General features: G+C 42.2%; 1 protein-coding gene and 1 long non-coding RNA gene across 2 annotated transcripts in view; one reads left to right on the top strand and one right to left on the bottom strand.

The window, feature by feature from the left end:
• The window catches only part of LOC310677313 (uncharacterized protein), a 728,781-nt gene that overhangs the window by 257,753 nt on the left and 445,660 nt on the right, over window positions 1-25,368 (top strand). The window contains exon 8 of the mRNA XM_083440141.1: window positions 20,104-20,190. The gene's annotated coding sequence lies outside the window, so the exon portion shown is untranslated. The remainder of the gene's footprint in view (window positions 1-20,103; window positions 20,191-25,368) is intronic.
• LOC310677364 lies at window positions 19,093-25,337 on the bottom strand. The gene is made up of 2 exons (XR_014511129.1): window positions 24,929-25,337; window positions 19,093-19,548 (listed from the first exon to the last, which is right to left on the bottom strand). It is a non-coding gene; the product is annotated as an uncharacterized lncRNA (long non-coding RNA).

The following is a 25,368-nucleotide window of genomic DNA, read 5'->3' as shown; positions in this document are numbered from 1 at the left end:
TTGTTGAGCTGTTAGATATTATGCTGTAAAATGCATCCTTAATTAATAGATGTCTGACAGGTTCTATCTGGTGTATTTTACATATTCACAACCTCTCGGGTTTTTTGGTTTAATTTCCTGCACGTTAGCATCATTCAATGGGATCTTAAAAATGTCCAATTTATTTCTCCTGTCAAATCTACAAAGCAGGAGCAAGTTCTTGTAGTGATTGTGGTATCCTGGAATAATGTAATGATGTTTGTGTCCCCATTTTTGCTCTATATAGCACTGAGTGTATGCTGTACGTGAGTGGGTAGACATGGTTGGAATGGCAGACCGAATCCAAGAGATTATTAAAATGTCCATCAGACAATTGAAAAGTTTGAAATCTGCAACATGGCTCTGAACAAAAAGGGGAGTGGTAACTTCATCCAGTCACATCTGGTTCTGTGCCTTCTCTCTATACTTAAAGGCAGTGAGGCCATGTATTCACAGCAGCGACCAGAGAAGAAAGTACTTTTAACTAGTACTTTCCCTATATATATAAAACGGATGGTATACAAATACTGTGTGTGTGTGTGTGTGTGTGTGTGTAGTATTTGTATACCATCCATTATGTGTAGCTTTGTCTTTCGCTTTTTAAGATGTATATCCTTTTAAAATGAACAGTTAAATTTAATAATGAACAGTTAAAGGGGGGGGTGTGCAGATGGAGGGGATTGGTCTACTGATTGCTGATGTCACAATGTCAAATTGCTTGGCAACGGCTGCTTGCCAACTTGCCGGTGAGTGGCAGTTGCAGCCCAATGCGACATGTCCTCTCTCCTCTGGACACACAGCACCATTTTAGATTGTTTCCCTATCTCCTCCGGCCAAAATGGAGGCTCACAGGTTCCTGCCTAACCCATCCTTCAAAGGAGCCAATCTGCAGGGGCCGGGGGGGGGGGGGGCATGGCCAGCTACTTAGCCTGACTGACCACTCAGCACAGCATCCAGTCGGCCAGGAGCATCACCCATCCCTTCCCCTCCCTTCATTAATAGTTGATTACTGCTCTAACTGTTTCTTTTCAGCTAGCCAGACTTTACTGTGGTCTTCTGGCGGTTGCCGTATTTGGAGCCGGGAAGTAATTTCCCCTGCTCTGCAGGTCTCACCTTCCCCAGGGTCACAACTTTGGCTGTTTAGGCCTTAGACGGAACCCTATAGTCTTTCATCCAGCCGAGGTGTGGTGAAGTGGTGACTCACGCACCCCATTTTCCCTGCGGCGGCGTTAACAGGGTACCTCGTTAGAGAGCTCTGGAAAGAAGTCTCTGTCCAAAGAGCCAAGTGCATAGGCCTAGCGGACCATAGAGCTTCCCTCACGATTTGGGGGCCATCTGCGTAAATGTGCATTTTGTGATGGATCCACCCCCGAATAGACCCTGTCATGCCCCAGTTCTCCAGCGGGGGGCAGGCTGAGAGGGATAAACGCCCAACGCCTTTGCCAAAGCTTCTTACATCTGAAATCAATTAAGTTGTAGCCATTTAAATCCCAGACAGTTGTTGTGTCCGTTCATTTTACCACTCAGATTCTGCAGATGGGCACGCAACCGAAGTTGTCCTTTCAGAATCTGCTACCAGACTATGCTGTTGTGAATTAAAACCATGTTTTACTTCAGTTCCGCTTCTCATGTGATATATAGTCACTGCTTTTCTTCCATTTTGTGGAAATAAAGTATTCATTACCCCTGAAGAAAATGATAGTAACACTTAAAAATTCTGGACAAAAATGCTCATCAGATCTGCATGGCAGAACTTAAGCTAAGATGCTGTGTTCTCTGTGTCTTCACAAAGAAATCAAGGGCATCTTTAAATTGACAGTGAAAGTCATTATGCACTGGAAAAAGGGGGAATGTGGAAAGTTTTTTTCCCTTTCAGGTAAATTTGCTTTGACATCTGTGAAGGCCTGTGCTGCTTTTAGACCAGATCCCCTAGGATAATTGGTGTATTCTGGGTTCTCTCTAGGGCTTGTCTTCTCAAAAAGAAAAAGAAACAATTTCAAACTTATACAAAAAGGGGGGGGGGGAATCAAAGCATACTAAGCAACAATAGGAAATGAAAAAGGCCAGGGAAAGTATCACGTAAGTGATTCATTTAACCTGACCAAAAGTCCAATAGGAAGGTAATACAAAACAATGTAATTTAAAGGCAACGTATGTTATCTGGAGAAAATAAATTAAACTGGATTCCTAACCTACAAAATCCAAGCCTATAAAATACAGTGATAATCACACTGACAGTTAATTAAGAAGGAGAGCAGTGTAGAGAAGTATATCTGAGTCTGTCAGAAGTATGGACAGTTCCTTTTGGGGTTTCCAGATAAGTAAAATGATAGCTACAATTCACAGGAGTTTCAGCTCCCCTCTTCCCTTGAACCTGGCAAATGAACTGTTGCCCCAAATGGAAAGCAGATTTCCGCATCTGATTGTAAGTTGCTCCAAAGAAGGGGCAGCCCGTCCTGTTTTGCCACCACAGGCAAAACAGGATAGTGTTGCTGTGCTGCTGAAGTCTCTCTTACCTGGGTTGTGTGGCATCACCTGTGAAATGGCAACAACAGCAGCGGGTTTCAGCGAGCTTTCACAAGATCTCACAGAACTCTCATGAGATTTTGTGGAGCTCTTGCTGGAAGCCACTGCTGCTTCTCCACCAGCAGTGGAGACAGTTGGGGTGCCTCTGAGGTCACTGGCCCTTGGAGTTGTGCCACCCAAGGCTTTACACTGCCTCATGGACCATGCTCCAAAGAGATGTATGTCCAACATAAAAAATATTAAACACCAGCATACCAATGTGTGGATAGAAATTACAGTTTCAGCTCTACTGCTGTCTAAGGGTAGACCACTCTATTTCCGGTTCATGCCATTTTTCATATGTTATGCATATATCCATTCCATTCTATTTCCACATCTTTTTTGGTTTTTATATCTTCTGTCTCAACATTTTTGCCTGCAAATGTTATATTTATATACAGTTCTAGATGTTCATTTTAAATAGATGCAGCTTTTTATCAAATATTATCAAATTGGCCTGTAAGAGTTGTGTGGCAGACAGAAATTAAACAGGCTAAACCTTTTCTAGCATGGAAATGCAATTACGGGGAAAGCTTCACCTGTTGACATTTTGTATCATATCTATTTACTTATGTGTAGTTGTCCTTCACCCCCACCTGCAAAAGAGGACAACTTTTGCATATGCAAAAATTGTGCAAATTTGTGCCTTATTGAATGAGCGCAGCAGAGACCCAAATCTGCATATAGTATTCTGGGCCCAGAAATTCTTGGAGTCAACCCTGTTATGGTGGCCTGTGATTCCACACAATGTTGCACCAGGTAGGCAATGTCCACTGGTTGATCTAATCTTACATTCTGTAGCCGGCAATGCAAGCACTAAAGGCTTCAGTATCTGTAAACTATGAAGGATGAACTTTGTATTAAATCAGGAATAGCCGAAATAGTGAATTCCAGATGCTGATGGCCTCCAATTCCCATCAGTCCTAGCCAACAGTTGGGGATGATGGGAACGTTAGTCCTGCAACGTCTGGAGGGTACCACATTGGCTACTCCTGTATTTAATCTTCATTGCTGCCTTATAAGAACACTAGGGACAACTTTCTCTGACTTACATAGGGTATTGGCATGTTATTGTGTTTGGTAGTAAGTTGCCTGGAAGGTATAAATACATACTTGGCTTGCCTTTGTCTCTCCGTCTGGCAGGTGTTACTTTGTTCTCAGAGATTTCTTTCCAGTGTTTAATTAGTTTTGTCAGTCAGCTGTCTCACATGGCATTTCTTGAGTCATTACAATTTTTATCCAATTAACAGCAATATTTTTGAAAGGCATAATGACTAGAATGCCACTGGAGGTAGAAAAATGACCCCCCCTCTTCAGTGTGCAACTACTTCTCTAGAGAAATTGTTTATAAAAAACAAATATACAAATATTTTATTGTTTCATTGAAAATACAGCGGTGTTCCTGTTCATGATAGGAATAGACTAAAAAATGAGGCATTTCCTTGTTCCACACAGCCATTACTAGAGATGAGTGTATCAGTTTATCGGTGGTCTGTGCTATTTTTGAATGTGTTTGCCCTTAAAGCTGTTGTGTCTGATGCAAAAACTAACAACTGCATGAAAAACCCCTTTTGAATAAGTATTTAAACCTGCATTTCAAAATGTGTTTTCTCTGAGGTATTTCTTTCAAAACGCATATTTCTAACCTGTTTTTGAGCTACTCCCTCCTATGTGCCAAGATTATTATGTCCACCAGAATATAGTGAGGAACTGTGATCCAGGCTCATAGCCAGAGGGAGACCAAAAAAGTGTGCTTGGGAAGAGTGTTATCTAGACTGCTGGTCTTTTAAATACAAAATTGTAACCTGTTTTTATCAGTGTATCCTGTGCTTACAAGTGATGTATCAGAATTTGCAACAGGAGATTTTCTACAAACAGTGCAAGATGTCCTGCCACTCCATGATTTAAACCAGGAAAACAGGATCATCTGAATATGGCCAGCCATTATAGATGGCCCTGCATTTGATGAAAGACGAGGCTGTGCAGGTTTAATCTCACCTAAGTCTGTTGGTATGGTTATAGCTGAAGTCAGCTGAATTTCTTGCTGACTTCTCAGATGTATCTTCTCTTTCCAAAGCAGCTCTGGGCCTGCTGATAGTAGAATCAGTGTTTTCTCCATTGGTTAAAGGTGCTGCCGCATTGCCTCTGACAGAAGTTGCTGTTCAGTATTTATTTCCAGCAGAGAAACTAATGATGGATATTTGTTTTGAAGTGTTTGCTTATGTTTTCCTATAGTGTATATTGGTTTTGAAGTTATGATGATAATAATAGTGCTGGTGAATTGGGTATCTGCAACACCCCTAGCCAGGGGGAAATATAACTCTATCTCTCCACCTGAAAAGGCATAAAAACATGCCCCCTTGACAAGAGGCAACTCTTTCTGCTGTTGCTTCAGTTAATTAACTCCTTCCCTGTCATAGCAAGCGGAAACTCCTGTATCCCACCTCCCTGCTGCAGCGATTATGCTTGAATAGATTTCACAGCCACAGAGAATGTGTGTGTTTGCTATTTCCTTGGTCAGGTAGGAAAAATCTGCATCCCTTTTGAGTCCCTGATTGGTGATACATAAAAACAAATTGACCAAGCCTGTCAATATTCCTTCTGTCCATTTTGACCCATCTCCTGGCCCTTGTCCATTTCACCCCCTCCAAATAATAGCACATGTATCATTAAAAAGAAAAAGAAATCTTTTTCTGTTGCTCTCTAAAATTTCTGTAGTAAATTTTAAGTATTTGTTTGTAGAAAAAGTTAAAATAGGGAGGGCATAAAAATGTCACATATTTGTGAAAACCACATATGAAAATGCATTTTATTAGGGGGAATTGCTTTGCAAAATTTATATATTAGGGGAAATTGCATACAGTGGTAGCTCGGGTTACAGACGCTTCAGGTTACAGACACTTCAGGTTACAGACTCCGCTAACCCAGAAATAGTACCTAGGGTTAAGTACGTTGCTTCAGGATGAGAACAGAAATCGCGCGGTGGCGGCGTAGCGGCAGCAGGAGGCCCCATTAGCTAAAGTGGTGCTTCAGGTTAAGAACAGTTTCAGGTTAAAAACTGACCGCTGGAATGAATTAAGTCCTTACCCGAGGTACCACTGTACAAACATGTGCATATTAGGAGAAATTCACTGCTGAATTGTTAGGAGGACATTAAAAAAGTAAATCACAAATTGGTGTGGAAATGTTTAAAAGCTAAAGATGGGAAAATGAGAAACTGATATTGACAGAATTGCCCATCTGTATTTCTGGGTTACAACCCAGTTGTAAACCAGGAAAGTAAATGCCTTACAAGAATAAGTATAGAGGTAAAAGGGAAGGGAGAAAGAAATTTGCACAGTAACCAGAGGGAGAGCTAATTGGTGAGAAGAGGTTCATCCCTCCTATACCAGGAGCCAGAGACTTGCCAATATCTATCTGGAGGAATAAGGAGGCTTTAGGGCTCAAAGCTCATGAGAGATTGGCTACTCTCATCTGTGGGAGATTTCAGAACAGGAAGGATGCTACAGCAAGCAGGGAGACAGAGAGCGATGAGTGCATATTTATACATCAAACCAATGCAAGTTGTATGAACTAAAGCAGCACAAATTTGAACGGAAGCTATAGTGAAGAGAAATCCTCAGAGAATAGTACACAGATGAATTCTGGGGAAAGAAATGTTTAAGTCCTTAAAGATTCTGTAACTAGAAACAAGTTTAGAAAGTGACGCCAGTGGAGCAATACATCCAGAAAGAACCAGGGCCAGAAAACAAAGTTTGGTATCACCGGCTTTGCTTCTTCCTTTGCTTTATTCTTCTAGCAATGCTTAGTTAATCGAGGCACATCAGAAATGCTACAAAAGAAATAATGATACAGACAGCAGTAGAAATAACACCCAGTTTTTCATTTTCTGTAATGGGACTTTGATAATAATATAGCATTGTAGTTGATTCACTGTAGTGTCTGGAGGCAAACTCAGAAAAGGAAAAATGTTTCTTTAAAAGCTTTCTCCATTCGAAGCTTTTCATTTTCCCAGGACAAATGGAAGAACTGAATTGCACAAAGAGTGTTGTGTCATGAGTTTTACAGTCAACTCTGAAATTAGTCCTTGGGGTTTGATAAATGGATTAGTAGTGCCTTAGATCCAGGCAACTGTGTGGTTAGTTCCATATGCATAGCCACAACTTGTGTAGCTAGCCACATCATATAACAACATCACCTTACATATATAACAATTTATTAATGTTCAGTGTTGTCAACGTGCTTTTCAGAAACAAAGGAAGAGAACACTAGGAATGGATAAGTGTATTTCCATTTCAGTCGCAGATGTGTTTCACCTCATTTCTGCATTAATTGTTATTATTCTTTTAAAAAAAGAACAACAACCCCAAAATGAAAATAGGAGTTTAACGTGTACTTTATCACAAAATATTTATTTAACAGCAGCCCCATCCTCCATCATATGCTAAAGCAAATGACTTTTGAAACTCTGAGGAAAGCTCTTTCTGGGCTGACAAGCAGAGATGCTCATCTATAAGATATGAACACCATAGCTTGAATGATTTGGAAACGGTGAGGCAGGCACAGCCTCCTTTGAATACCCAGGTGCACATACCTGATTTCCCCTATGCACGTTGAATGCAAGCCGCTGCTTCCTTCTCCTTCCCCAGGCAAGAGAAAGAAGAAGAATTAGCTTTTTCGGAATGTGGTAGAAGTGGTGGCTCTGGCTGGGCTCATGGAATGTCTGTTTCTTCTGAGGATCCTGGGATCCATAACATGCAAGTTCTAGTTTAAAAAAAACAAAACAAAACTATTGTGGGTCAGAATTAGATCAAATTTGTAGAGAAGGTTTGCTAACTCTGAAGGAATGGATCATGCCAAATTTTGAAGGATAGCTGCAGTGGTTTTATTTTGCACTTTTGGAGGGTGAATGAGAATTATGTATTCTCCCTAAATGTTTTGTGAGAATTTTGGTCTGAAAATTGCAGAATTAAGAGAGGTGCCGCTGCGTAAGAAATCTTCCAGATTTCAGATAAATCGTTCCAAGGGCTTTAGTGCTAGGTGCCATTAAATATAGACCCCACCCAATGAAGCTGTCTAAAATGTGTATGTGTGTACAAAATCGAGTGACATTTGTAGGCAAAGTCATACCTTCCAATGGGTGGAATCCTTCTAAATTCCAGGGTGGTAACAGCTGTTTCCCCACAAGCACAGTCTTTATAGTTGTGTGGTGGGTAAGACAGGAAACAATCTCCCCCTTGTGTTTTCTGGGCAATTGGTCTCAAAATTGCAGACACAAGAAAGGCGCTTCTGTGTAAGAAGGCTTCCAAATTGTAGTTAAATACATCCTAGACCTTTAAAGTTGAATTTTTGGGGGGAGAGAAGTGGAAGAACTAAAATGCATTTGCTTTTTAGTTAAAACTATTCTTCAGATTACAGGTTTGAACCATCAATCACAATAACTGTCCTCCGGCCCTCTTCCCAGGCTGGTGTTTGCTGTTCCTTCCCCGATTGCTTAACTCTGGCATTTTAGCTATATGATAAGCTTACAGACATTTAGCTAGAGCTAAACTGAATGATGACAGAGCTGTTGATTATCAAGTCACCCAGACTTTCCCAGGACAGCTTTGGAGTGGCTGGCTTGAGAATTACATCTTTAGGATGCAGTTGCCTAACATCTGCCACCATAAGATTCTTAAAGGAGCAGTCTCTTTCACATGCAGATATCGGCAGCCAAAATATGGTGTAAAACACACTTCTGTTTTTCTCCAGAAATGTGTGCCAGAGCTCTAAGATTCCATCTAAGACAGAGTTTCCCAAACTTGGGTTTCCAGCTGTTTTGGGACTACAATTCCCATCACCCCTGATCACTGGTCCTGCTAGCTAGGGATGATCAGAGTTGTAGTCCAAAAACAGCTGGAGACCCAAGTTTGGGAAACCCTAATCTAAGAGATGGTAGTGTAGTGAGTGGCTTGTACTTAAGGTATCCTGAGAGAGAGTTTCGGAGATCACCAAGTGATAGGCAAGGAAGAGTGGTCCTGTATGAGAGACCCAGTTTTGCTTCCCTTGCATCCCCCTGTTCTACTTGGCTGAAGTCTATCATATGTCATGTTCTTTGTTTATCATTGTATCAGAGAAATAAAATGATGGTGCAAAATGCAATAGCACAACATTGTGAGTTACGGTATCTACACCCTCCATATGAGCACAGATTATACATTCCAAATTAGGAGCATTTCTTCCTCCCTGCTGCCTCAAAGACTTCCACCTACACTTGCTTGCTTTAGCCAATTTTCCACTGTTCAAGAAACGAGGGGGAGTTGGATGTTTGGCTAAATTACAGTTCTAAGCTAATCCTTTTCATAGAATCATAGAGTTGGAAGAGACCACAAGGGCCATCGAGTCCAACCCCCTGCCAAGCAGGGGAATGGAACAAAACCATTCATTCTCGTGTTGTGCAAGAGAGTAAAAATATAACAGGAGATAGGTGCATTAATTTTTGCCTTACAAAATGTTCCAGAAAGATAAAATGCTATTACCCAATGAGTTTTAAAAAGCACCTCTGCTGCTGCTGCCGGTGAATTATTACTACTTAGGAAAATCAATAATGACATTTGATTTTTCGGGACATTTGAGAGCCTGGATGATCCACTGTTTAAATACAGAAATCTGTCTTACTTGAAGTCATTAATAGCGAGAAATGTCAAGCAAAGTACTTTGTAGTCAAGGAGAAAAATGAGCTTTATTTTAAAGTCTGGGATGACAGTATACCATACAGGCCTGACACCAGATGTTTGTGGATTTTACACATTCACATACCACAAGGTCCACTTTATCCCCTCCCTCCTGGCAACATTTCACTTCTTGGTAATAATGCTTCTTAGACCGTAAATTCTCTATGTTATGTTCTGCTTTTTCTCTCATTTTCCGCATTATTGTTCACAGTTCCAAGGGGGGAATTTATGGCCCCTTCAAGCCTTGGTTAGGAATTCAGATCCGTCACACGTCAAGGGTCATGTCAGGGAGGGTGAGGGCACACGGCTAAGCCCCACCCATCCAGCACATCGCTCTCATCCAGCCATGCATGAGTTTGAGGGTGGAGGTCTGCAATTGTTTTCTTTGGAACTCGAGAGTTCACCTCAGGCTGGCCCTGAGTGCTTAAGGAATCTCAGTGGATGTTTAGCAGAAGTTTCTTTGTTAAATGGTAATGTGGCTGTATTGTAAACCTGTAGAATGTTTGCATTAATTTAGCAGGAATTGCATGGTGAGCTAAGAATTATGGCATGTTTGCTTGTTATTTTTTGCTTCAGAGCATTTGAATTCTGGAGTAACTCCTGTAGCTGAGAGGGGTGCATAGAATATGAATTGTTGTAAGTTTCCAGGCACACCTTTCCCTCACAATTTTAGGCATTTCTTTATTTCTCCTTGATTTCCTACCCTCCTCCAAGTAGGTCCTATTGAATTCAACCAGTAAACGAAAGTCCCTTGGTCCTTGGCTCTTAGCCCCATTCTCTTCACTTTATGTATTCTTCATTTTGACAATCTGTTTCTTCTTTTGATTTGAAGTATCAGTGTTATGCTGTCTCTCCCTGTTCTTACTCATATTTCCAATTGTCCTGTGGGCTATATGTGATTGGGTATCCAAACATAAACTCCAACTTAATATGCAGATGACAGAATTTATTATGCATCCTCTAAATCTTTCCTTTCAGCTGTCAACATCACCCTCCAGCCTTTTCAACAGATTATGAATGTGGACACTATCCTTGATCCTTCTCTTTGGTTTTCAGCTCATGTTATTGCTCTGAGGTCTGCTATCATGTTATCAGCTAAGGTCTGCAAAGTCCTTCTGTCACATACGTTCCCAAAATCTGTCCTTTTTATCTACTGACTCTTAGTAGATTCTTATTCATACCTTCATTCTATCATATTGACTTACGTAACATTTTGTGCATCAGTCTTCTTATCTCTCAGCTTAAGTCTATTATCTCTGTTTTCCTCTGATCATTTAGTCTGCAATCCTACACCTCCTTCCCTAGGAATAAGCCCCAATGGATCTCAGTGGGACTTATTTCTGAGTAGATGTCTATAGGATTGCAGTGTGTGTGTGTGTATTCATGCTTATATCATGTTCCTCTATGTTTCCTTTCACAAGTTTCCGCCTTTATTTTTTATCAACCTATTTTTATTTTAATCAATTTGTCTTAACTTTTCAGTCTTTCCACGATCTTGTCTCTTATCTATTTTTGTTGCTTTCTCTCTCCTCTCTTCCTTGATCCCTCTGCTCATCAAACACTAATCTCCTTATAAACCTCCTTGCAGTTTCTTGTCTCCTTGCATTTTTCCTTGTGACAAGCTGAGCTGAAAGTGTCGCCTAACCGTCGCAGCACCATTTTGTGGCTGCAACAGTCAGGAGCTACTTTCAACACCTTTCAGGGTGGGCTGGTGAATTCTTTAAGCTTTGGGGCACAGAGAATTTACATTTATAATATCTAGGAATATCTCAAAACAAGCAGCGGTGGTAGTCCTGGGGCTTTCCAGCACCATGCTGACCTACAGACTTTCCTCTGTGGAAAGTCACATTGTTGGCAGAAGAAAATGGCTGCCCTCAGTTCACACTTCCACTTGTCCTGTCCTTTTAGGCATGGGTCTGAGTGGTTTTGACTTGGCCCTGACACTTCCCCCTGAAGAACCTGCTCTTTAGTGCTGAATCAGAGCAACTAGCAACTCAATTGCCATTTGTTCTGATTCAGTGCTAAAAATTGGATTTCCTCAGGAGAAAGTGGCGAGGCAAACAGAGGTGTGGATAAACCCTTAATTTGCTTAATCCTGTTTGTTTGTTTTTATTAGTACAATTATATCCAAACTTTCCCCCAAAGAGATCTCTTCTCTGTGGGGTAGTTCAAGCTGCATTGTTGTTTTTCTGCCACTGAATGAACAATCAGCTTGGTTTTTACAAAGAGCTTTGTATTGCCTTCAGCCTAGTGAATTTGTGGGTTATGGACTCCGTCTCACTGATGGGTTGTGTGAATCAATTCAGTTCCACTGTAGTGTGTGAAGTAACTCACTTTGGTGCCATTTTAGGGCAAAACCCTAATACTACCATTTGTCTGTCGGCTGCTATGTGCTTCCAGTCTTCTCGTGTCAATAGCCTGGAATAATTGTCTGTTTCACTGATTTGATAAAAATGCATCATCTTCTGTTGGTGCCACTGGTTATGAAGCGAGGAAGAAAAGTTTTAGAGATCACATTTGATGAATTATGTAGGCTTCTTACACAGTCACATAGTCATTTGACACCTGTGACCTACTTAAACTATGGAAAATCCTGTTAGAGCAATTGCAGATTTGGAGTGACACACGAGTAAGTAGCTCACAGAACTTTAAATAATGTAACCTTTAAAAAAAAAAGGTTTTTCTAGCCTTGAATTAATTTTACATTAAACTGGCTGAAAGAACATGGACCTACTTTTGCGGCTCTTTGCAAGCACTTAAGGAGAGCGTTTCTGGGCAATTATATCACTTTGTGCAGTTACTTTGATATGGCCAAGCTTAATGTGACATGCAATTGTGTGCATCTTCTTTCTCCTGATAGTTTAAAAGGAAGAAGCCATAAGCAGCTTCAGCATGTTGTAGAGTTAGAGCTGAAAGTGTGTGTGTGTGTTCATTCTCTTGAGTTGCTTCCCACTCAAAGTGCCACACCCAAGTTGTTTTTCTCTCTACAGGCTAAAGATATGGAAACCCATATTTTTTCTCCATGGGAGGGAAAACATTCTTGGAGGGATAATTTTAAGCAGAAATTCTGCCACAAGGAACCTAGCCTTCTGCTATTCCTCCATTCAAACTCACAGTCCCTGAGACTGCATTATAACTGGCCATGTGCTGGACCTTAGGAGATCAGATTTACCATGTACACCGATGGCCGCTATGTATTTCATCTTGAGAAACAAATAAATGAGTATCTTTGTGATAGTAATGCCTTATTTTATACCAGGCATGAACAGCTTCTCCCATCAAGATGTCAGACCTTCCAAGGGTCCCTGTTTTCCAGGGACAGTCCTGGATTTACAGATGCTGTTCTGGTTTCTGATGTGATCCTGGAATGCCCCACTTTCCCCTTAGGATGTCCCTATTTTCTTCAGAGAAATGTTGGAGGGTATGGAGTTTTCCGACTCCCAAGCCAACTGAAGGCAGCCATCTGTAGGAAAGGTTTTCTTTAATGTTTAAAGTTCTCTTACATTTATATAAATGTTGGAAGGTGCCCAGAATGGCTGGGGCAACCCAGTCACATGGATGGAGTATAAATAGTAAAAAATGTTGTTGTTGTTGGCACCCCTATTTTCATCAGAGAAATGTTGGAGGGTATGAGATGGACATACTAAACAGCTGTATATTGGGGTCTGCCAGGTGCTTGCACATTGTTTATTTCCATGCTGTGTGCTGTTCCAATCACTGCGGCAGGCAGGCCTTTCCCACCCCCCTGAGCAACCAGTAACTTTAATGGAGGGGTGGGAGGGATGTAATTCAAGCAACTGCTGCTACATTAGCAGTATGTGTAGGAAAGGAACAGCTGGCAAAGATAATTGCGTGTTCAGACCCAGAAACCTCCTCCCTAAATAAATTCACTTGACTCAAATTTTAGTTTTGGTTTTTGGCAGAATTTAGGCCACAACTTTATTGATTACAGAAAGTGAGTGGTTGCAAAGGCTCTGGTTCAGCTAGCTCCCTGCCATGCAGGTAGCGCTGACCCAGGGTTCCAGCATAGGTCAGCCAAGGGTGAACACCTGGATAAACGGAAAGCCAGGAACAGGCTATCTCCGTCACCCAAATGTCCCTCTCAACTCAGGCACGGGCACAACCCCCTCTCAGGGGTTGACCAAACCATTGAGTCCCTGGATTCCTTTAATGGAATACCCTTCACATACAGATGGCGAGAGCATTCTCCCCTCCCTATCACCTGAACCAGAGCCTATCCGCAACCTTACAAGTTGTGACGATTTGCTATGTGGCCGGCGAAACCCAAATGGCAACAGCCAATCAGCCAAGTGGGGCAAATTCCTGCCGTGCCCCTGTCCCAACGACAGACGACACACGACAGCATAGCAAGGTCAAGCACAAAAGCCCTAAAAGTAGGGAGAGGTGGGCAGGTGTTCTGAATGCACACACCGAAAGAGGAAGCTCTGGGTCACATGCATGGGCATATATAGGTCTAATAATAATAATAATAATTTATTTATACCCCGCCCATCTGGATGGGCTTCCCCAGCCACTCTGGGCAGCTTCCAACAAAATATTAAAATACAGTAATGCATCAAACATTAAAAGCTTCCCTAAACAGGGCTGCCTTCAGATGTCTTTTAAAAATCTGGTAGCTGTTGTTCTCTTTGACATCTGGTGGGAGGGTGTTCCACAGGGTGGGTGCCACTACCGAGAAGGCCCTCTGCCTGGTTCCCTGTAACGTGGCTTCTTGCCAAGTGAGGGAACTGCCAGAAGACCCTTGGTGCGGGACCTCAGTGTTTGTGTAGAACAATGGGGGTGGAGACGCTACTTCAATATAATGGACTGAGGCCATTTAGGGCTTTAAAGGTCAGCACCAACACTTTGAATTGTGCTCGGAAACGTACTGGGAGCCAGTGTAGGTCTTTCAAGACCAGTGTTATGTGGTCTCGGCAGCCGCTCCCAGTCACCAGTCTAGCTGCACCCCATTGGCCAGATTAAACCCAGCATCGAGGGACCTACCAATCAGGTGTTGTGGCTGACCAATCTTACCCACCCACAACACAGGGTATTGGTTTCCAGGTCTCACCGCAACACGTCCCCTCTTTAAGGGAGGACACAATTTGTGAATGGAGCACTGGTATTGGAACAGCATAAGTGAACTGGATGTTTAGCACTGGGCACTTTGGGTGACCTCTGGCATTATGCTTCCCCCTGGTCTCTGTTTTCAATTTAACATGGTACACCAGCCGCTTGGAAGGCTTCGAGTCTCAATCCGAAAAGCATCTCTGCCTTTGACTCTGCCTTTGATAAGGGCATTGCTTTGGGCTCACTGTTCAGCCAACTGTGTGTGCAGCAAGAATCAGTGCTGTGCACTGTGACCTTGGTGTATTTGACCTGGGAGCCCCGGAGAGATGTAAAGGAAATAAACAGAAAACCCCAAATGTGTGTGTGGCTGTGCTGATCAGCAGAAAAGATGAATGAATATGCTGCAAGGTTGATCAATATTTTAGTTCTATTAGCAGTTCTCCTTTTGCGTGACCCCCAGACTAACAAAGCCATGTGGCTTCTTTTTTCCGGCGCCTCTTTGTACTGTGACACAGTGCCCTGCCACCTTTAAGGAAATAGGATTCCTTGTATTAGTTGTCGCCAATAAACCTAGCTCAGCTGTCAAGAAAGACAGATTTTTCCTATGTGCTTTATGTCATACAGAGTTTGTATTAGGCATTCTGTGTTTATTAGGTGTATGCTTCTTCAGACTCTATCTTCAGTTGTCCCTTCATGTAATTATGGTTGGTTTTCTGGTCATAAATAAGGCTTACATGGGAACAGAAGGCAAAGGGGAAATATATGTATGTGAAGAATATGGTCTCTCCAACCATTTATCATTTCATACAGCAGTTATTCTTTGAGTGCCAGTGGCATTTGTGTGAGAGGAGGAGTGGGGGGGGGAGATGATTGTGAACTAGTACTCACTTCCCCTATAGTAAGTAATAGAATCATAGTTGGAAGAGACCATGTGGATCATCTAGTCCAACTCCCTGCAATTCAGAAATATTTCAACCAACATGGGACTCGAACCCACAACCTTGAGATTAAAAGTCTCATGCTCTACCAACTGAGCCTATTTCAGTCCCATTAAGCTGGTGAAGAAGAACTGTGAGATGCTGATGGGGTCTGTTAACCCCATTCCAGAGATCTGTAGTTCTGACATCTGCGCCCCTAAATGGTTTAAAAGAGTATACTTCCAGATGGACCATCACTCACTGGTAGAGAACATACTTTGAGGTCTTAACTTAACTGAAGCTGCAATCCTGCACAAAGATATTTTCAAGAAAGCACCATGGCAATCAGTGGGGCATGATGCTGAACGAATCTGTGTAGGTGCATATACAGCCTCAGGCAGACTTGCTATGACATATTCTCTTGAAGACAATTTGGTTCCCTGAAGAATTTCCATTTCCGAAAAATCTGCCACAACTCAATTGGAAATAATAGAGCAGACGTATCATAAAGTGTGTTTAAAAAGTAAGGAAAATGACAAACCCAGGTGTTTCCGACGTGGTGATTATTAGCATCGATTATGATTTTGTAGTAACAATAATGTGAGACATACAGAAAGAGGGTCCACCCTCCCTGCATAGTCGGCTATGAGTCACAGAGAAATGAAATTTGTAATACATAAGGCATTAACTTTTATTGAACCAATCATTCAATGTAAAAAGCACACAGCCTTGCTTGCTGCCTGCATATCACTCTGAATTGGGGAACTGTCCATTTCCATCCTGGATGCCAATCTGTATCTACTTGCTACTCTCTGGTGGCAATCAAGTCTCAGACTATTTTGCTTTTGTTTTCCCCCACCAGGCCATTTTATATTATACCCAGCACTCAGTGCTTCCAAGAGTAAAACTTAAGTCAATGTGGAGAGCTTGCATGCTGCACCCACTGTAGTGTAGGTTAGTGCCTAAGGGCCAAACTACACATTATGTTAAATGCATGACCATATTTCATGTATCTACATTTTGTTTTTGTTTTTAAAATAGCAGCTGTTGTGGGTTAAAAATTTTCCTTGAGCTTTGGTGTCAATGAAAATTACCATCTGCAAGCAGCTACTGTATATGCTCTGTAGGTGAGGCTTCTATTTGGCACCAGTGAGTTTCCCAAGTCAAATAATCTCTCTGCTGTTCTATTTCCAACAGAGTGCAGGGTTGCTGTTGCCTTTACCCCATTTTCAAGGTGGCCAAAGGGTGTTTGCAAGCATCTTTGCTTTAATTCCACAAATCATCTCTCTGGTGGTTTGTGTAAGGATAAATATACCTTTAGACACACTTCCCATATCTAGTTTAGGAAGTTAGGGCCAAGGAGGAGGCAGGGATAGAAGCAGAAGGAGAAAGTTGCCAAAGGAGAGGGGTTATGTTGTACAGAGTTCTATAATCAAGTATTTCTTGTTCAACCAGCCTCCCTGACTTCCCATGATTCAATTGAAGCTTAGGGAAAGATGTCATGAGGTCAGTTCACCCATGAATTTTTTTGTGATCAGGAAGCACAGGCAGTTGGGGAAGCTGTAGAGTGTAGGATAAATGTTTAATGGCAAGATAAACAAGCACCACACCCACAGCCAGCTTGCAGCAAGAAGGTAATCTCACCTTTGCCCCCACTAACGTTCTAAAGAAATATTTTAAGTGCCTTGAGAATTGGACAGAAAAATGGAAGCTTCTTTTTGAATTGGAAGAAAACTTTTAAGAAATTGGAGAACAGGTTTGAGCACAGTACTAGCTGAAATCTAACCCCTGCCCTGAACTTAATAATTGGACTTAGATAGCCATTCTGTGTTAACTTCACTCCTAAATTGTCTCCTATTGGCGTAATAATACTGATATCCTCTGCCTTTAAAACTCTCTGTCTTGCTTACTGAACGAGGCCCACTCAGCATGCCAGCTCTGGGAGGGTAAGGACGCTTGTGTAGAGGCAGTTCCAAGGGGGGTGTTTGTCATATACATGGAATGCATGATGTGATGATACTGTATTGTTGTTACCCTTGTTGAACCTAGACATCTTTCTGTTTTGCAAGGTGCTGAAGGTGCATGCTAGTCCTTAGGATTTGCTGATGGTATCAGATACAACCTTCTTTCCAGATCCACCTTTAGTTCCAACTTTCAACAAGTGATTCCCCTTCCTCCTTTGCAGTCTTCCCTTTTCTTTTCCCATTCTGCAAAAGTGATCTCAGAACCACTGGCAGTCATCTTTGAGAATTCCTGGAGAACAGGCGAAGTCCCGGCAGACTGGAGGAGGGCAAATGTTGTCCCTATTTTCAAAAAGGGGAAAAGAGAGGACCCAAATAATTACCGCCCAGTCAGTCTAACATCAATACCAGGGAAGATTCTGGAGCAGATCATTAAGCAAACAATCTGTGAGCACCTAGAAAGGAATGCTGTGATCACCAATAGTCAGCATGGATTTCTGAAAAATAAGTCATGTCAGACTAACCTGATCTCATTTTTTGACAGAATTACAAGCCTGGTAGATGAAGGGAACACAGTGGATGTAGTCTACCTTGATTTCAGCAAGGCATTTGACAAGGTGCCCCATGATATTCTTGTAAAGAAGCTGGTAAAATGCGGTCTTGACTATGCTACCACTCAGTGGATTTGTAACTGGCTGACTGACCGGACCCAAAGGGTGCTCATCAATGGTTCCTCTTCATCCTGGAGAAGAGTGACTAGTGGGGTGCCACAGGGTTCTGTCTTGGGCCCGGTCTTATTCAACATCTTTATCAACGACTTGGATGATGGACTCAAGGGCATCCTGATCAAATTTGCAGATGACACCAAACTGGGAGGGGTGGCTAACACCCCAGAAGACAGGATCACACTTCAAAACGACCTTGACAGATTAGAGAACTGGGCCAAAACAAACAAGATGAATTTTAACAGGGAGAAATGTAAAGTATTGCACTTGGGCAAAAAAAATGAGAGGCACAAATACAAGATGGGTGACACCTGGCTTGAGAGCAGTACATGTGAAAAGGATCTAGGAGTCTTGGTTGACCACAAACTTAACATGAGCCAACAGTGTGACGCGGCAGCTAAAAAAGCCAATGCAATTATGGGCTGCATCAATAGGAGTATAGCATCTAGATCAAGGGAAGTTATAGTGCCACTGTATTCTGCTCTGGTCAGACCTCACCTGGAGTACTGTGTCCAGTTCTGGGCACCACAGTTCAAGAAGGACACTGACAAACTAGAACGTGTACAGAGGAGGGCAACCAAAATGGTCAAAGGCCTGGAAATGATGCCTTATGAGGATCGGCTAAGGGAGCTGGGCATGTTTAGCCTGGAGAAGAGGAGGTTAAGGGGTGATATGATAGCCATGTTCAAATATATAAAAGGATGTCACATAGAGGAGGGAGAAAGGTTGTTTTCTGCTGCTCCAGAGAAGCGGACACGGAGCAATGGATACAAACTACAAGAAAGAAGATTCCACCTAAACATTAGGAAGAACTTCCTGACAGTAAGAGCTGTTCGACAGTGGAATTTGCTGCCAAGGAGTGTGGTGGAGTCTCCTTCTTTGGAGGTCTTTAAGCAGAGGCTTGACAACCATATGTCAGGAGTGCTCTGATGGTGTTTCCTGCTTGGCAGGGGGTTGGACTCGATGACCCTTGTGGTCTCTTCCAACTCTATGATTCTATGATTCTATGATTCTATGCCCAGCAGCTGCCATTTTAGATTGCCTTCTCTTGCCCAACACTACTTTCCTTGTGCAATCTTTTTTCCTTTGTGTTTCCACTTTCCCCCCTAGCAATCTTTAAAAAAAAGACTTACCAAAGGGTAGGGGGACTGTATGGTGGTAAAGCCATTTTTGCAACCCATCTCCTATCATGGTGCAACCAAGCGGTGAGTCATGTCAATGGGCATCTATTTCTTTCAGCATCTAGTTTTGTAAAAATGTGCTGCAGGCAGGACTGATATAGGTGAAGGAAGCTTATGTGACTTGATGGCCATATCTCAAAAAGATCTGAAATTTAAACCTGCCATAGTGAAGTTACACTCTCTCTGCCTCGGATCGGCTCCGTGAGAGGGTGTTTAGTGTGTAGCTCCCATTAGGATCATCCAGCTGTCACACAAAGGAGGTGTTTTGCCACTAGCAGTTTTTGTTCAAGTGATGCATGTTGTCTGTTGGTGTATCCAGATGAACTCAGCATCTACCTGGTGAATCACAGCAAACAATTGCCAGACTACTTATAGGCAGGGGCAGCCTTTCAGGTTTCCTTGATTGGGAGTAGGAAGAGATTTTAGAATAAATGTGGGATGGGGAGCAAGAGACACAGCAATAGTGAAATGCCTGCATTTTAAAAAGCATTTGTTGTTTATTTTTATTTTCTAACTCCCCCTGCCCCCAATCCTTCTTCTGTCATGAAGCCCATAGAAGTGTACATGTGGTTCCCATCCAAGCACTGATCAGACGCAGCTTCATGTGGTTTTAAGCCATAACCTGGGACTTCAAAATAGGCACATTTATGGTGGTGTTGAAGGAAACAAAAACCCCTCCATATGGCTTGAAATGGGATAGAGCAACTACCTGCACCCACTTGGCTTCCCAAAATAGTGCCTTGAGAATTCTGTGGCCCTTTCTATTTTAGGTAGAAGTAGCAAGTCCCTTTTTAAAAGTGACCTATACTAGCATTAAAGAGCAAGGAAATCCAGAGGAAATTGTAGCAACAATAGACTAGTGGTGGCTGGGGCTGCTGGGGCAGACTGCAGGGAGCCCAAGAAGCAGGTAGAGCCCAAGCCAATGACAGGTTGGTTTTGTTTTTTGCCCCCAGCCTCCTCTCTGCTGAGTTCTATAACGACAACATTGAGACTACGGAGGAAGAAGTCGACCGGTTGTCCAACCACCCCCCGGACTGGTTGTAAGTAAGATGGCAGACAGGTGGGGGGTGGGAGAGGGCAGACTGAGGTTGGTGGGGCAGTGCCCCACTTGCCATAACGGACCTGGCTCCACTGCAACAGGCTATAGGAACAAAAGTCATCCTGGGCTCCCATCTCCTATTTTCCCCATGTACAATTATCTACATTGATCGTAAGGCATTCTGCAAGCAGTATTGCTTCAAAAATCTGACAGTAAAGTTTGATCACACCAATTTATAGTTTGTTCCAGGCTTCCATTGGTATTAAATTACCTAGTTTCAGATTTGTATCATTTTAATTTGATATTTTATGTCTAAAAAAGAAATTGCATGACTTACCGTTCCCTCACTTTCAATATTTGTCCATCAAAGCTAACAATGGCCCAGGGAAATGTCCATATTAGTTCTTAAGGAAAAGCAAGCAAGGAAAGGAACAACTTTGTTTTCAGGCTGCTAACATCTTCACATCAAACTTCCACTGTCGTAATAGGTTATCTGTTTCATTGATTTCAATGTCAGGGTCCCCCCCCCCCACCAGACTGTCAGGAGATGAATATGCTACAGTTTGAAATAATTTTATTTGAATATTTATAGCCCACCTCTCTTTTGTAACTTCTGAGGTGGTTCATGGCATACTTAAAACCAGCAATATATAAAAACAGCAAAATAAAACAGAAATCCAATATTTAAAAAGCAACAAAAACCTTTAAAGCAGTAGGAGAAAATCAGATGAAAAGGCACAGAGGTCCATTAAAAACCTGTGCAACAGAAATGTCTTCTTCAACTGGGATGTGAAAACTATGGACAGGGGCACCACATTAAGGAGCAGAGGCAGGGAATTATGTAAGCAAGGTGCCACAACAACAAAAAAACTCTGTCTAGAGATGGTGGAGCTCTCAGAAACTCACCTTGGATTAACTTGGAAAATCAGAAAAAGGTAATTTTTTTAGTCAATCCAAGGGCTTGGAAATATTGCCTCTGCCCTTTGTCCACTGCCCTGCAGCATTCCTCTCCCTATAATCTCATCGAGCGAACCCACAACATTATATTGCGCATCATTGTATTGTATTGTGGAGGTGGTGGTAGAGTGCTTTGGGGGCAAAAACCAAGGGAAAAGGAGCCCACCTCTTGTAGAGGACTCACAGGTGTTTGGTTTGCCTCTCCCACTCTGTGTTTTGGCCCTGTACATCTTTATTCCATCCCCATTTGATTTCATGATGGGTATCCATTACACACTACTGCGTACTGCTCAGTCCAAGAGCTGATCTGACCATATTTGTCAATGAGTGTCTGCTTCTTTTTTCTAACAACTTTACCAAACTGAATGTTTTCTAGTTTCTTTAGGCATACAATCCAAATAACCAACGGTGTGTGTGTGTTTGTTTGTGTGTGAGAGTGAGAGTGAGTGAGTGAGAGATGCTTAGTTTTTGCCGTTTGAGGGTACATTTTAAATAGTACTGCTTCAGCTTACTTTATCAGTTAGGAATGGCCTTTTGAAATGGAAATCAATCTCTTAACTTAATTTGAATCTAAAATTGCTTGGACATTCAGGGCTCGGCTCTGTGGTCTCCTTAAGGCAGTTTTCATGAAGTTCCAATTAGGAATATAATCAAATTTTTGAAACTCTTCAATCACATTGTGCTCACATGTTATTATATAAGGAAACTTGTTTGTGCATTCAATGTGTTTATATTCTTCAGACTCTTTTTATCGGCTATTAGACATGCAGCTCCCATGACCTCCCTTTTGTCCTTTCTTAATTCTGTACTTCAGAAGAATATAAAACAAGAAGTTGCTGTCTGTGAACATCATTCTTATTTGGAAAGGGAACCAAATCCACTTGTCATTCTAAAACTCACTTATAACCACAAGATGGGCATGCCATTTATCTAGGTAACAATACAAACCTGAATGTTCAAGTGATGAGTCATTTTGAGAGATGTCGGTTTTTGGGGGCCCTCTGCTTGAGACAATATAAATGGACCTATTTCCTTATATTCCAACTACTTCAATTTTAACACTGGTAATATGAGGGAGAGCTCAAAGTTCTGCCTGATCCAATAAAAAGGCTTGTTGCTGAAAGGTGCAGGATCCCCAGGCTGGATCAGAAATCTTTGGAATGTTTGGAAGGGGAGGGTGTTTTAATGCTTGTCCCCCTGCTGTGATCCTGGATCCACACTCGGAGATGTGCCATTTATTTGTAAAAAACCCAATCCTATAATTATTAATTGCAGGATTGATATCTAGTTTGGCTAAAAGACAAATATTCTGACTCCCAAGGCTTGTGCACAGCAGAATGATAGAATGCTGAGGCAGTATAATGGTCTGTACTCTTTCAGAATGCTGGTAGGAGAGGCATTTTTAATGCTCTACAATTGCATTTGTAGACGTGTGTGTGTGTGTCTGTGTCTGTGTATTGTTTCACACCAATATCTTAGTGGTGTGAGATTCCAGAGGTTCCAGGTGTTTACGCAGGGTTTGTGTTTCCTTTTGGAATGAGGCACAGTGGAGACTGTGGGGTCTTTATGATATGTGGTTTATTTACACATATATACAACCTGAGCCTACGATGGAGGGGTTGGCAGCATTAATACCCCAAGAGGGTCTTGCTTCTGTCGCAGCCACAGCCTTGGGATTCTAACAAAAATCAAGCATAGCTCTATCTCCCAGCCTGGAGCCTTCTAGCTTCTGGTTCACAAAACTCAACTCTCAGTTCTGGCCTTTGTCTTTTTAACTACCACCTAGTTGGGGGGCCCACCTAGGGTTGCAAAATTGCAAAGAAATTGGAGGTTTTTGAGCTTTTTCTGAGGAAAGTCGTCTGCCATATGTCCGGATTCTCCCAGTCATTTAGCTGATTTCTGCCCAGACACTGCTTGCAGCTGCAATATTCCAGATGTGTCTGGGTAATTCTGGACATATGGGAACCCTTGGCCCATCTGTTACAGAGCCACTTCCTTTGTTACCTTAATGGTCCATACTTAGAGGACTTCACCGGGAAGCTAGCCAGGCTATCCCAGGAATTGAATATGTGCTGGATCCAGGGCATACATAGCCTAACACACTCCAAACTCAAATTAGTATGTAATTTACATAGCATATGGTGTTTGAGTTAGGTCTGTGTCACACTGCTGAATTAGTAAGACTTCCTCCTATCATTTCTTCTTAAGAAACTCAATTCTTTATTCTTTTTCTTGAGAACTTCCCAGGCTTTGTTTCATTTCGCTAGAGAGCCTAACAAGATCCCGATCATGAATGCAATGCTTGTAAAAGCACTGGCTTAAATGCTGCAAAATGCACCAGGTTTTTCAAAATATCTCATTAATTTGTTTTAGCCAAATAAAGTAAAAAGAAGATGATGATACATTACACACAACATCTTTAGGCTGTCATTTTATATATAAGAGGGGTTTGATTAATTATACAAAATCATTAAAGGAAATGTTGGTTGTAGAGGAATAAAGAAAAACTCCCAAGTACAGAGCTCAGATCCAGGTAAATGTGATTGATGCTCATTGTTGTTCTCACTGTGAGGCTCCATCAATGTAATTAAATTAAAAGTGAGGAAGTGGGCTGAAATGGTCTCATCACTTCTTAGAAACATGAGGATGATGGAGAGAGAGTCTAACAAGTAAGTAGCATCCGCATACAACAAAAATGCAATAAAGGCTGGGGCGGGGAGAGGACCTTGGTCAATTGGATATTGTTGAATGTTTCATCTTAATTTTCTTCTCTTCTGCAGAAACAAGCTTGTCTCATTGGGAATATTATAGTTCATTCATGTCCAAACAAATTAATGTCTCAGCTTACTCAAACCATTATGTCTGTTCTGTATCAGTTGGTATTGCCAGACATGAAACCTGGAAGGCTTGCTGTGGTTTGATTTGAAGAATTTAAACAATTTCTCTTTGAAAACCTTTTGTGGTAGGGCAAAATGTAGTTGATATCAGCTAAAATAGATGTGCTATTTTGTTAGCTAGGACCCCAAGTTAGGGAAGTAATACTTCTATGTTATATGGCTTGGTTTTAAAGACCAGTTGTGCTTTGCACACTAGAGTGAACATACAGCCTAACACTCATGGACAGGGGCACAAGAAATATCTGTAATTTGAGTGGGGGGGGGGAGCAGTGGCAGCATATTCACAACCATGGCTAAGGCTGTTCTGAACAATTATAGCAGATCCACAGAGAAGAAAAATGGCAGCTCCATGATCACCACATGTTTTGCCCTCATTATAATCTCTATACATATGTTAATAGCGCACTTAGCTGACTGCATGTTATTCAGTTTAGAAGCAAAACAGGGGCACCTATAAACAAAATGGTAATTTCTACATGGGGGAGGGCACACAGAACTATGTGAGTTTGTAAATTAAAAGGAAAAAAATGACCAGGTCTGTTAAGCCTGACAGTTGCTCTGTGTTGATGTCCCCTAGAACTCATTAAAAAGATTCCCTTGACAAACACAGCTTGAAAATGGCCACTTACCCAGTACAGAGGTAGGTGGTGGTTGCGACCCAGCACAATGCTTCCCCCTCCTTCTGAAGCCATGACACACTTGCCCCAATCGTTGGCTCCTCTCCCTTGGCTGCTGCAGTGCCTGCAGGATTCCCGCCAAACCCAGTTTTAAAATTTCTGGCCAATCCGCGGTGGCCTTGGGGGCAAGGCCATCTTGGCAGTGCAGTCAGCCCCATTGTGTCACCCACCCAGCCCATCCTCTAATATTGTTTTCTTGCAGACTAACCTTTTCTTTCCAGGCGTGCGGCCGTGGCCATGGTCGTACAATGGTTGCTGTCTTCAGAGCTGGGAAGGAATTTTCCCTGCTCTTCAGGTTTTGCCTTCCCCATAGCAATTGTCACAACTTTGGCGGTTTATTCCTTGGGCAGAATCCTTTAGTCAAACATCTGAGGAAGGGGTGAAGGGGTGACTCATCCACTTCCTGTGGTGGTAATAACAGGGTACTCGATTAGAGGGGTCATGAGTGTAGTCTCTGTCCACAAGCACATGGTGGATGGGCAATAGAACTACTCTCAGCGATTCGGGGAGGGACCAGTTGTGTAAACTTGCATTTTGCATTGGTGCCATCTTCCCCTCACTGACCCTGTCATGCCTCAGACCCCCAGCAGGGAGATGAGATGGATACCCACCCAATGCCTATGAAATTAGTGAGACTTGCTTCTGATT

Source organism: Podarcis tiliguerta (assembly GCF_965153285.1).
Source record: "Podarcis tiliguerta genome assembly, chromosome: 5".
Taxonomy (NCBI): Eukaryota; Metazoa; Chordata; class Lepidosauria; order Squamata; family Lacertidae; genus Podarcis; species Podarcis tiliguerta.
This window is presented reverse-complemented; position numbering and strand designations above follow the sequence as displayed.